The sequence below is a fragment of the Panthera pardus genome, unplaced genomic scaffold, assembly GCF_024362965.1.
Source record: "Panthera pardus isolate Hobbes unplaced genomic scaffold, ASM2436296v1 HiC_scaffold_18, whole genome shotgun sequence".
NCBI lineage: Eukaryota > Metazoa > Chordata > Mammalia > Carnivora > Felidae > Panthera > Panthera pardus.
In genome coordinates, this window is record NW_026526743.1 from 35,312,025 (window position 1) to 35,324,805 (window position 12,781).

At 40.4% G+C, this 12,781-nt stretch overlaps 1 protein-coding gene and 1 non-coding gene across 8 annotated transcripts in view; both read right to left on the reverse strand.

Moving 5' to 3' along the window:
- Positions 1 to 12,781, reverse strand: part of CNOT1 (CCR4-NOT transcription complex subunit 1) — a 102,468-nt gene that overhangs the window by 77,266 nt on the left and 12,421 nt on the right. The gene's annotated exons all lie outside the window — the stretch shown is intronic.
- Positions 6,753 to 6,859, reverse strand: LOC128778116 (U6 spliceosomal RNA). The gene has a single exon (XR_008423490.1). It is a non-coding gene; the product is annotated as a U6 spliceosomal RNA (small nuclear RNA).

Genomic DNA, 12,781 nt, shown 5'->3' on the forward strand with positions numbered 1-12,781 from the left:
ATCTACAACCTATTTACAAGACCCCATTTATTAACTTTACTCCTTATAGACTGCTACAGAATCAGATGGTTTGGTCTTAAAGTTGTACCTTAGGATCTATGTTTTAGGTATTTGAATGGTTGTCTTAAAGGCAAATAAGGACTCCATAACCCAAATTCCTTCTCACAGTGTTGAAAATTTTATTAGGAAAATTTAGAAAGGAAAGCCCAAAGCAGCAGGATAGCTAAAATCACAGGATGCTTATCAGTTTAATTCCAACCACAAGCTGAGTCAGAGGAACTATTCTGTATGACAAAAACAAAAAACAAAAAACACATAAGCTTCTTTTAATATTTATTTTGAAAGAGAGTGTGCAAGCAGGGGAGGGAGAGAGGGAGAGAGAATTCTGAGCATGCTCCACACTGGCAGCACAGAGCCCAACACAGAGCTCTATCTCAAACTGAGATTTTGACCTGAGGCAAAATCAAGAGTCAAGACACTTAACTGACTGAACCACCCAGCTGCCCCCACACGTTCTTCTTAAGCATTCACCAAGTACTGCTGCTGAAATACAAAAATCTTTCAATACAAGGAGCTGAACTTATGCAAAGCTTCATGTTCTATAAAATCGGCTCATAATTTCATTACAATCAGAACTCACCAGGTAAGATATAGAGAATTCACAAAGATTAGGGGCACTGGGTGGCTCAGTCTGTTAAGCGTCCAACTCTTGATTTCGGCTCAGGTCATGATCTCACCATTCACTTCAGTTTGTGAGTTCAAGCCCCACATGGTGCCCCACATTGGGCTCCACCCTAACAGCCCAGAGCCTGTTTGGGATTCTCTCTCTTCCTCTCTCTCAGCCCCTCCCCTACTTGTGTGCTCTCTTCCTCCCTCTCAAAATAATAAACATTTTTTTTAAAAGGCTGATACAAAGGAACAGAATAACTTTACCACAGAACAGATACTATGGCAGCCTGTTTTTTTTTTAAGTGTTTTAATGTTTATTTATTTACAGAGACAGAGAGCAGGGGAGGGGCAGAGAGAAAAGGAGAGAGAAAATCCCAAGCAGGCTAAATGCTGTCAACAGAGCACCACACAGGGCTTGATCTCGTCAAGTGTGAGATCATGGCCTGAGTTGAAATCAAGAGCTGGACGTCTAAGTGACTGAGCCACCCAGGCACCCCAGCCTGTTTCAGTCATTATTTTACCCATGGGACAGCACAAATTTTATTTTACTTATGATATGGTACAGCAAAACAAATACTGAATGACCTTCTCAGAATTCCTCTAATAAAACTGAGGTTTTGGTACTTTGACTACACCATCTCTTCTGATAAAAGCCTCATGGTAAAGGGTACAACTTTTTCACGTTAACATCTAAAGACTGCTATACAATAAAACACTGGTGTAATCCAAGTTTCAAAAACCCAATCTTCATTATATGAACAAGTTAATGCATTTATGACCGATTCCAAGCCCTTATATTAGATTAGAATGACAACATAATTTATTAACCAAACCAAAACACTTCTGAAAGTAAAGGGTGTAACCAGTTAAACCAGACAACAGGTGTAAACCAAGACATGTGATCACCCTAGCTGGCAAAAATCTTTAAAAAAAAAAAAAAGAAAAAAAACCTGACCCGTCCCTCCAAACATTACTTTGTTTCTAAAATGTACTTTCACTCGTCTCTCCTTCTCAGTCTCTTTTGCTGACTCCTCCTCCTTGAACACTACAAATTGTTTCTTGTGCATCCAATCTAAGGAATACCAAGCACTGTGGATTACAGTTAATCTTCTAAGTGTTAACATAAAAGAATACCCATGACACTGAGTGAAAAGCTTCGGAACTATGAACAGCAAGATTGCATCTTTTAAATAAAGACATCTACGTTCCTATGTGCAGAGAATGCAGAGAAAATAAGGCCTTAACCATAGTGGTTACAGACAGGATTTCACTTAAAATTCCATTTACAAAGAGACCCCGAGGGGTGCCTAGGTGACACAGTCAGTTAAGCGTCCAACTCTTGGTCTGGGCTCAAGTCATGATCTCACAGTTCATGAGTTCAGGTCCTGCATCAGTCTCTGTGCTGACAGCACGGGAAGCTGCTTGGGATTCTGTCTCTCCCCTCTGCCCCTCCCCAGTTTGTGCGCTCGCTCTCACTCTCTTAAAAAAAAAAAAGTTTAAGTCCTAAATAAAGAGTCCTTCTAGAAATCTACAGACCTTCATACATACAACATGTACAGTATTATTCAGTGCAGCAATAGCTGTCATAGCAAAGGAATGGCTAGGAGTTGGTGACCGAATAAATATCTTGGACAATGTATATAGTATTCTAGCCTTTAAACTCTGATTTCTAGGGGCACCTGGGTGGCTCAGTCAGTTAGGCATCTGACTTCAGCTCAGGTCATGATCAGGTTTGTGAGTTTGAGCCCCATGTCAGGCTCTGTGCTGGCAGCTTAGAGCCCGCTTCAGATTCTGTCTCTCCCTCTCTCTGCCTCTACCCCACTCGCACTGTCTTTCTCACACACAAAATAATAGTAATAAACATTAAAAAAAATTTTTTTAATAAGAAAATAAACTGTTATTTCTATATATGCTACTTTTTGCTTCTAATATGTGGACATATATAGAGTTGGCTTTTTGCAAAAAATATACAGGAAAGATAAGCCACAAACTAATCAAAATGGTTACCCATAAGGAGTGAGAAAAGGGTAGAAGGCATACAAATCAGACTGAAAACTCAGCAAGTATACCTTTTTGTATGTTTTTGACTTTTGAATCACGTGATTATCTTCCACGTTTGAAATTTAATTAAGAAAAAAACTACAATCAGGGGCGCCTCAGTCTGGTTAAGCATCCGACTTCAGCTTAGGTCACAATCTCAGTTTGTGAGTTCAAGACCCACTCCGCGACTCAGTGCTGACAGCTCAGAGCCTGGAGCCTGCTTCTGTGTCTCCTCCTCTCTGTCCCTCCCCTGCTCTCACTCTCTCTCTCTCAAAAATAAATAAACATTAAAAAAAAATTTTCCTGAGGAAAAAACACAACCAAATACAAACAGAAATAAACCTGAGTGTCAAACTGATTACATAAGACACAATGAAAACAAATTATTTCAAATAATTACTGAACACAGATGCTGTACATCCTTGATGGACAATGCAGAGTGGTGTGTGGGTATGTGTGTATTATTTCTTATTTGAAGGGGTGGGGGGAGAGGCAAGTATCTTAAGTTGGGTCCATGCTCAGCACAGAGCCTGACGCAGGGCTCTATCCCACAACCCTGGGATCATAACCTGAGCCAAAACCAAGAGTTGAACACTCAACCAACTGAACCACCAAAGTACCCCTATTTTTTAGGACCAAAAGAAATCAAAGAAATTTGACTCATGTTTACTGTTAGCAAGAGTATTTCATTAAAAAGTTTAAACTTTGGGTACCTGGGTGGCTCAGTTAGTTGACTTCAGCTCAGGTCATGATCTCCCAGTTCATGGATTCAAGCCCCACGTCAGGATCTGCGCTGATGGTGCAAAGCCTGCTTGGGATTCTATGTCTCCCTCTTTTCTCTGACTTTCCCCCACTCACTCACTCACTCTCTCTCTAAAATAAGTAAACATTTTTTTTTTTTTTTAAAGTTTACAGGGTGCCTGGATAGCTCAGTCAGTTAAGTGTCCTACTTTGGTTCAGGTCATGATCTCACAGTTAATGGGTTCAAGCCCCATATCGGGCTCTGTGCTGACAGCCTGTTGAGCCTGGAGCTTGCTTCAGATTCTGTGTCTCCCTCTCTCTCTGCCCCTCCTCCCTCCTCCACTCACAGTGTCCCTCTCTCTATCTCTCTCCCTCCCTCTTGAAGATAAACATTAAAAACATTTTAATAAAAAAGTTTAAACTATTTTTACATTATTGGGCAAAGCAAATAACAGGAATCCAAATTCAGTGCAAAAAAATGTGGTAAACATAAAAGTTTAAAGGCCGTGGGGCACCTGGATGGCTCAGTAGATTAAGCGTCCAACTTTGGCCTAGGTTACGATCTCACCATTCCTGAGTTCGAGCCCTGAGTTAGGCTCTGCGCTGAAAGCTCACAGCCTGGAGCCTGTATCAGATTGTGTCTCCCTCTATCTCTCTCTCTCTGCCCCTCCACTGCTCATGCTCTGTCTTTCTCTCAAAAATAAATAAACATTTAAAACAAAAAAAAATCAATAAAATAGGCAAACTTAAAAAAAAAAAGCTTAAAGGCCTGAAATACTATATTTCAAATGGAATTATCAGAAGAAATGCTTTTTAAAAATCATCATTTCCTAATGGAGTTTAATGAAAGCCCTAGAGTATACAATGGAAACTACAAGACAGTGTTGAAAAAAAAATTAAAGATGACACAAACAAGTGGAAGGACACTGTGTTCATGGATTAGAAGAGTTAATACTCTTAGACTGCCCATGCCACCCAAAGCCACCTAGACTCAACACAAACCCTATGAAAGTCCCAATGGCATTTTTCACATAAATAGGAAAAAAAAAAAAAAAAGTCCTAAAATTGGTATGGAACCATAAAAGACCCTCAAGAGCCAAACAATCATGAGAAAGAACAAAAAAAACAGAGGCATCACAGTTCTTGATTTTCAACTATACTACAAACCTACAGTAATTAGAACAGTATAGCATAAAAAAAGACACAAAGATGAAAAGAACAGAGAGCCTAGAACTAAACCCTTGTATATACAGCTTACTAATATCTGATAAGGGGGACAAGAACAACCAATGGGGAAAGGACAGTCTCTTCAACAAATGCTGCTGGGAAAACTGGAAAGCTACATGCAAAAAAATGGAAGTGGACCTCTATCTTACACACTCAAGAACAACCAATGGGGAAAGGACAGTCTCTTCAACAAATGCTGCTGGGAAAACTGGAAAGCTACATGCAAAAAAATGGAAGTGGACCTCTATCTTACACACTCACAAAAATTAACTCAAAATGGATTAAAGACTTAAACAGAAGACCTGATACCACAAAGAAAACATACAAAATAAGCTCTTCAGTGCTGATCTTGGCAATGATGTTTTTGGATATCACACCAAAAAGCACAAACAACAAAAGAAAAAGAATCAACAAATGCGACATCAAAATTAAAAGCTTCTGCACAACAAAACAAACAACAAAATGAAAAGGCAACCTACAAAATTAGAGAGAACATTTGCAAAACATGTACCAGATAAAGGGTTAACATAAGATCTCATACAGGGACACCTGAGTAACTCAGTTGGTTGGGATTCCTTCCAACTCTTGATCTAGGCTCAGGTCCCGATCTCAGTTTCCAAGTTTGATCTCTGCCCTACGCTCTGTGCTGATGGCTTAGAGCCTGTTTGGGATTGTCTCTCCTTCCCTCTGCCCCTTATCAGCTGTGCATTCTCTTTCTCTCTCTCTCTCAAAATAAACTTCAAAAATAAAAATTCAAACAACTCAGTAAAGATATTAAAAAAGTACAAACGATCCAATTAAAAAATAAGCAGAGGAACTGAACATTTTCCCAAGGATGACATCAAAATAGCGAACAGGTATCTGCAAAGGTGGCTCAACATCACTACTCATCAGAGAAAAGCATATCAAAATCAGAATAAAATATCATCTCACACCATTAAGAACAGCTAGCGACAAGAAGAGATAAGTGCTGGAGAGGATATGGAGAAAAGGGAACTCTTGTGAACTGCTGGTGGGATTGTAAAGTGATTCCACCACTATGGAGAACAGTATGAAAATTCCTCAAAATATTAATAAGAGGCACCTGGATAGCTCAGTTAGTTCAGTGTCCAAATCTTGATTTTGGTTCAGGTCCTGATCCCAGGGTTGTGAGATGGAGACCTGCGCATGGAACCTGTTTAAGATTCTCACCCACCCCTCCCTCTCCCCTTCCCCCACTGTGTGAGTGTGCTCTCTCGTGTGCAAAATTTAAAAAATAAAATAAAAAAACAAAACAAAAACTTATACAAGATATTGAGGCAGGGGCACCTGGGTGGCTCAGTCGGCTAAGCGTCTGACTTCAGCTCAGGTCATGATCTCATGGTTTCGAGCCCACGTCAGGCTCTGTGCTGACAACTCAGAGCCTAGAGCCTGGAGCCTGGAGCCTGGAGCCTGCTTCAGATTCTGTGTCTCCCCTTCTCTCTGCCCCTCCCATGTTCATACTCTGTCTCTGTTTCTCAATAATAAATAAATGTTTAAAAATTTTAAATAAATAAAAGATATTGAGGCAAAGTTTTTTAATTAATTGGATATTATAAAAGTACTTAATAATTTTAGGTGTACTTTGGCTATGCAAGAATGTCTTAATTTGCAGGAGATGCATGCTCAAGTATTTGAGATAAAACAGTTCAGTATAAATATATGAATAGAGATGGGAAAAATGGGTGAAGGGGAGTGGATGTACAGGATTCCAGTTATAGAATAAATCACAAAAATGAAAGGTATATCATAGAGAATATAGTCAGTGGTATGGCAATAATGTTGTATAATGACAGATGGTAGCAACACTTGTGGTGAGCACAGAATAACATATGGTGTTGTCAAATCACTATGTTGTGCACCTGAAACTGATGTAACGGTGTGTCAACTGTACTCCAATAAAAATATATATATATGAACAACAGAGAAAATAATTATGGTAAGATGTTAATTGCTGAATCTAGGAAGAAGTTACTGGCTGTTCACTGTACTATTAATTTCTCTGTACATGTGATTTTCTTTTCTTTCTTAAAGACTTTACTTTGAGACATGATAGAAAAAATATGGAACACTGCATGAATTTGTGTGTCATCCTCGTGCAGGGGCCGTGTTAATCTTCTCTGTATCGTATCAAGTCTAGTGTATGTGCTGCTGTAGGAAGCACAGGTGAAATTTTTAATAAAACTGGGGGGTGATGATACGGCGCCTGGGTGGCTGAGTCAGGTTAAGCATCCAACTTCAGCTCAGGTCGTGATCTCAGGGTTCATGAGTTCAAGCCCTGCATTGACCTTTCTGCTGTCACCACAGAACCCGCTTCAGATTCTCTGTCCCCCTCTGTCTCTGCCCCTCCCCGGCTTGTTCTCTCTCTCAAAATAAATAATTTTTTTTTTTTAAAATGGGGATGATGGGGTGCCTGGGTGGCTCAGTCAGTTAAGTGTCTGACTCTTGATTTTGACTCAGGTCATGATCTCTCTCCCACTTCAGGCTGCACGCTGACAGTGCAGAGCCTATTTGGGATTCTCTTTCTCTTTCTCTCTGCCCACCCCCCCGCCCCGCTTCCCTGTTCAGTGCTCTCTCAAAATAAATAAACTGTTATAAAAAAAAAAAAAAAAAAAAACAAGTTACTCTTTAAAAAAAAAAAAAAATAGCGGCGCATGGGTGGCTCAGTCGGTTAAGCATCCGACTTCGGCTCAGGTCACGATCTCACGGTCCGTGAGTTCGAGCCCCGCGTCAGGCTCTGTGCTGACAGCTCAGAGCCTGGAGCCTGCTTCAGATTCTGTGTCTCCCTCTCTCTCTGACCCTCCCCCGTTCATGCTCTGTCTCTGTCTCAAAAATAAACAAACATTAAAAAAAAAAAATTTTAATATTTCAATTCTAAATCTTTGAATGACTCTAAAAATGTTTTTAAATGTATCAACTTTATTCACACAAATGAGATCTCTCTTTGACGGTGACTGTCAATAATGTGAAGATTCAAATGTTATGTAGGCTTTGAAGCATAAACACCAACATAAATCTGATTGCAGAAACAAGCTCAAATTCATTAAGCTTTGAAAATATTTTTTTAACTTTATTTATTTTGAGAGAAAGAGCAAGCAAGCAAGGGAGGGGCAGAGAAAGAGGGAGAGAGAATCACAAACAGGTCCCCCCTTGCCAGCACAGAGCCCGACTCTGGGCCCGAACTGATGAACCTTAAGATTATAACCTAAACTGAAATCAAGAGTCAGAAATTTAACTGAATGAGCCACCCAAGTGCCCCTAAAATACTTTTAATGGAAAAACTATTATCGTTCCTTATGAGGATTATATAAAATGTCCAAAATGATCTCCTTCCAGTTTATTCCAATATACTTTATAAATATCTTCATTTGCTAAAGATGGCACTCTTATTAATTCAAACACTTGAGCCTAACTTTATGCCATGGACATAGCTTAGGTGCTATATATATACCACAAGGGGCTTAATGGAATAAATACAGATTTTTACACTAAAACAATTATGGAAAAAAAAAATGTGCATAAGAACTGGCAGATGAAGGGCACCTGGATGTCTTAGTCAGAAGAACGTATGACTTTTGATCTTGGGGTCACGTGTTCCAGACCCACATTGGGTGTAGAGATTACTTAAAACACACACACACACACACACACACACACACACACACACCCCTGAGGCACCTGGGTGGCTCAGTTAGTTAAGTGTCCAACTCTTGATTTCAGCTCAGGTCACAATCTCATGGCCTTTTTTTTTTTTTTTTTAAAAACATTTATTCAACTTTGAGAGACAGAAACAGCGTGAGTGGGGAAGGAGCAGAGAGAGAGAGAGAGACACACAGAATCTGAAGCAGGCTCCAGGACCTGAGCTGTCAGCAACAGAGCCCGATGCAGGGCTTGAACCCATGGACCACAGGATCATGACCTGAGCTGAAGTTGGACACTTAACCAACTGAGCCACCCAGGCACCCCATGATCTCATGGCTCTTGAGTTTGAGCCCTGCATCAGGCTCTGTGCTGACAGCTCACAGCCTGGAGCCTGCTTCAGATCTGGGTCTCCCTCTCTCTCTGCCCCTCCCCCGCTCATGCTCGGTTGGTCTCTCTCTCTCTCAAAAATAAATATTGAAAAAAGAAATAGGGGCGCCTGGGTGGCTCAAACGGTTAAGCCGCCGACTTCGGCTCAGATCATGATCTCGTGGTCCGTGAGTTCAAGCCCTGCGTCGGGCTCTGTGCTGACAGCTCAGAGCCTGGAGCCTGTTTCAGATTCTGTGTCTCCCTCTCTCTGACCCTCCCCCGTTCATGCTCTGTCTCTCTCTGTCTCAAAAATAAATAAACGTTAAAAAAGAAATAAAAAACCGCTGACTCCTAAGCACCACCCTACATCAAGATAATCAAAATCCTCAAGGAAAGAGTACAGGGGCACCTGAGTGGCTTAGTGAGTTACCGGCTCAGGTCATCATCTCACAGTTTGTGGGTTTGAGCCCCACATCAGACTCTGTGCTGATAGCTAGGAGGCTGGAGCCTGCTTTGGATTCTGTGTGTCTCTCTCAAAAATAAAATAAACATTAAAAAAATAAAAAGAATACAGAACAACATTGTATTTTAAACATACTCTGCAGGCGATTCTTATGCATTTTAAAAGTTGAGAACCACTAAACTTACTAATAGCTTTGGGAAACGTTTTTAGAAAGTTTACCAAACTTTAATGCAATCTCTACTAAGTGACAAGGAAAGCCCTTCACATCTATTCCTTTTTCTCCCCTCAACTTCTACCAGTTCGGCCAAAGACATCTCTGTAAAGGCAATTTGGTCTCCCACTGCACTGACTGATGCTAGCAATCTTGGTAGTATGACCTAACTTGCTCTAGGATTAAATATCAACAGGTACTTTAAGAAGCCAAATAGGCCTGGGGCATCTGGGTGGCTCAGTGGGTTAAGGGTCTGACTCCTGCTCAGGTCAAAAATCTCAGGGTTTGTGGGTTCAAGCCCTATGTCAGGCTCTGTACTGGACACCATGGAGTCTGAAGCCTGCTTAAAATTGTGCCTCCCTCTCTCTCTGCCCCTCCCCCATTCACGCTCTGTCTTTCTCAAAAACAAACATTAAAAAAAGAAGCCACTGGGGCGCCTGGGTAGCTCAGTCGGTTAAGTGTCCGACTTCGGCTCAGGTCACAATCTCGCGGTCCGTGAGTTCGAGCCCCCATCGGGCTCTGGGCTGATGGCTCAGAGCCTGGAGCCTGCTTCCGATTCTGTGTCTCCCTCTCTCTGCGCCCCTCCCCCGTTCATGCTCTGTCTCTCTCTGTCTCAAAAATAAATAAAACGTTAAAAAAAAAAAATTAAAAAAAAAAAAAAAAAAAAAAAGAAGCCACTATCAACAACAGCCAAAGTATGGAAAGAGCCCAAATGTCCATCGATGGATGAATGGATAAAGATGTGGTATATATATACAATGGAGTATTACTCGGCAATCAAAAAGAATGAAATCTTGCCATTTGCAACTATGTGGATGGAACAAGAGGGTATTATGCTAAGTGAAATTAGTCAGAGAAAGACAAATATCATATGACTTCATTCATATGAGGACTTTAGGATACAAAACAGATGAACATAAGGGAAGGGAAGTAAAAATAATATAAAAACAGGGAGGGGGACAAAACATAAGAGACTCTTAAATATGGAGAACAAACTGAGGGTTAGTGCAGGGGTTGTAGGAGGGGGGATGGGCTAAATGGGTAAGGGGCATTAAGGAATCTACTGAAATCATTGTTTCACTATATGCTAATTAATTTGGATGTAAATTTTAAAAAACTAAACATAAAATTAAAGAGAGACAGAGACAACATGAGTGGGGGAGGGGCAGAGGGAGGAGAGAGAATCCCAAGCAGGCTCCACACTGTTAGTACAGAGCCCAGCGCAGGGCTTGAACTCACAAAACCATGAGACCATGACCTGAACTGAAACCAAGAGTCAGATGCTTAACTGTCTGACTCACCCAGGCACCCCTAATTTTATCTAATTTTAATTAATCTTAGTATAAATTTAAATAGCCTCATGTGGATAGTGGTTACCATACTGGCCAATGTTGCAAACTCCTAATGACCCATATAAATCGGGGAAGGTATCTTATTCTAGCATTCAGAAACAACCAATACCAATTTTCCCAGATGCCCCACTTTCCCCCTTGGTTTCCTTAAAAGGGAGAGCTCATTATTTTCTATTAGGACTTTATAACCAACAAAATCACTGACTCAAAATACTCATCCCAATTTATTTTTTATTTATTTTTTTTTTTTAATTTTTTTTTCCAACGTTTTTTATTTATTTTTTGGACAGAGAGAGACAGAGCATGAACGGGGGAGGGGCAGAGAGAGAGGGAGACACAGAATCGGAAACAGGCTCCAGGCTCCGAGCCATCAGCCCAGAGCCCGACGCGGGGCTCGAACTCAGGGACCGCGAGATCGTGACCTGGCTGAAGTCGGACGCCCAACCGACTGCGCCACCCAGGCGCCCCCCTTTTTTTTTTTTTTTTTTTTTAAATTTTTCCAATTTATTTTTTAAATTAAAAAATTTTTTTTTATTTTAGAGAGTAAGCACACACACAAGGGGAGGGGCAGAAAGGGGGAGAGAGGGAATCTCAAGCAGCCTTTAAGCTCAGCACAGAGCTCAACGTGGGATGCCATCCCACAACCCTGGGCTCATGACCTGAGCCAAAATCATGAGTCAAAGCTCAACTGACTGAGCCACCCATGTGCCCCTACTTATTTTTAATTGAAGTGTTTTTATTTTATGTACAATGAGTTGCATTAAGGTAGGTATCCTGGGTATCTGCAGTTAAGGGAGGTATCTTGGATGACCCATTCAAGGAAGTTCACTTAATGTAACTTAATGAAGCCTATATCCTTCACGGACTGACGGAAATACTGGCAGCACATACTGAGAGTGCATTTCTGGGTCAGACCCTGCTGGTTCCAAAAATGCAGCAAGAATGAGACCCCTGGCCAAATTTCCTCAGATGGCTCCAGTACAGCTGTTGGTGACCCAGTTTGCTCTCTCAGATGCAATGAGGCAAAAGGCCACAACAATCTTTAATACTCCTCCAAGAGGCAGAGATTCTAGATTTATAGTACACAGTTCCAATCCATTCATCCAAAATGGTTTACTTATTAAATTCTTAAATATAATTACTATGTACAAAATAGGATAACTTATCCCAGTACAATCACAACACTTAAACAGAATTGTTCTAAGCATTTTATGTATATTAGTTTATTTAAACCTGGTAACTCTTTGAGGAAGGTATTATCCCAAGTTTATAGCTGAAGAATAGTTTAAATGTCAACTGCTAATAGAATTTTAAAGACAGTATTTAACAGAACTTTAAAGAATTGGGCAGTAGAGGTAAGAGGATTTAAAAATGAACAAAAATCCTTGTATTGCACCTTCAAAATCATTAAGAGTCTAAATAAGTGTTTTAATACCAAGTCCCAAAACAAACAGTTCCTGATAGGAGTATCTCCAACCTTTAGGATGAATAGTAAGAGTTTTAGACCACTTAATCCCCAATTCTGTACTGAATACTCAGGAATCATCCCCCACCCCCCGAATCATCTTTAATCCATTCCTTTTTCATCCAGGAAATGAACAACTCTTTAAAAACGTATCAAGTGAAAAAGGCCTAAATATCCCCCTGAAAGTGCAATGGTTAAGTAAATCATAAAAAGGAATACTATCTATTGGGAGGAAAGCAAGTTTCAGAACAGCATTGTGTATATATATGTCCTTATATGTAGAGTATCCAGAATGATACAAAAATAACTATCTGAAAAATTAGATGAAAGGAGGTAAGAAGGGAATTGAACTTTTTTTCCCTACTGAAATACAAATGTAATTTTCAAAGACAAAATATTAGGCCAACAAAATTTTGCATATTCCAATTTTGCATATTCTCTATACAAAATCCCTTTTGATGGAGACCATTCACCTCACTTACTGAACAGAAAAGAGTTAACATAGAAGGCCTGCGACTGCTATCCTTAGAAAGACATGCCAGGTTGGCCCGTGGCTAGTGTGAGAACCTGGATTTGGGGAAAACTAA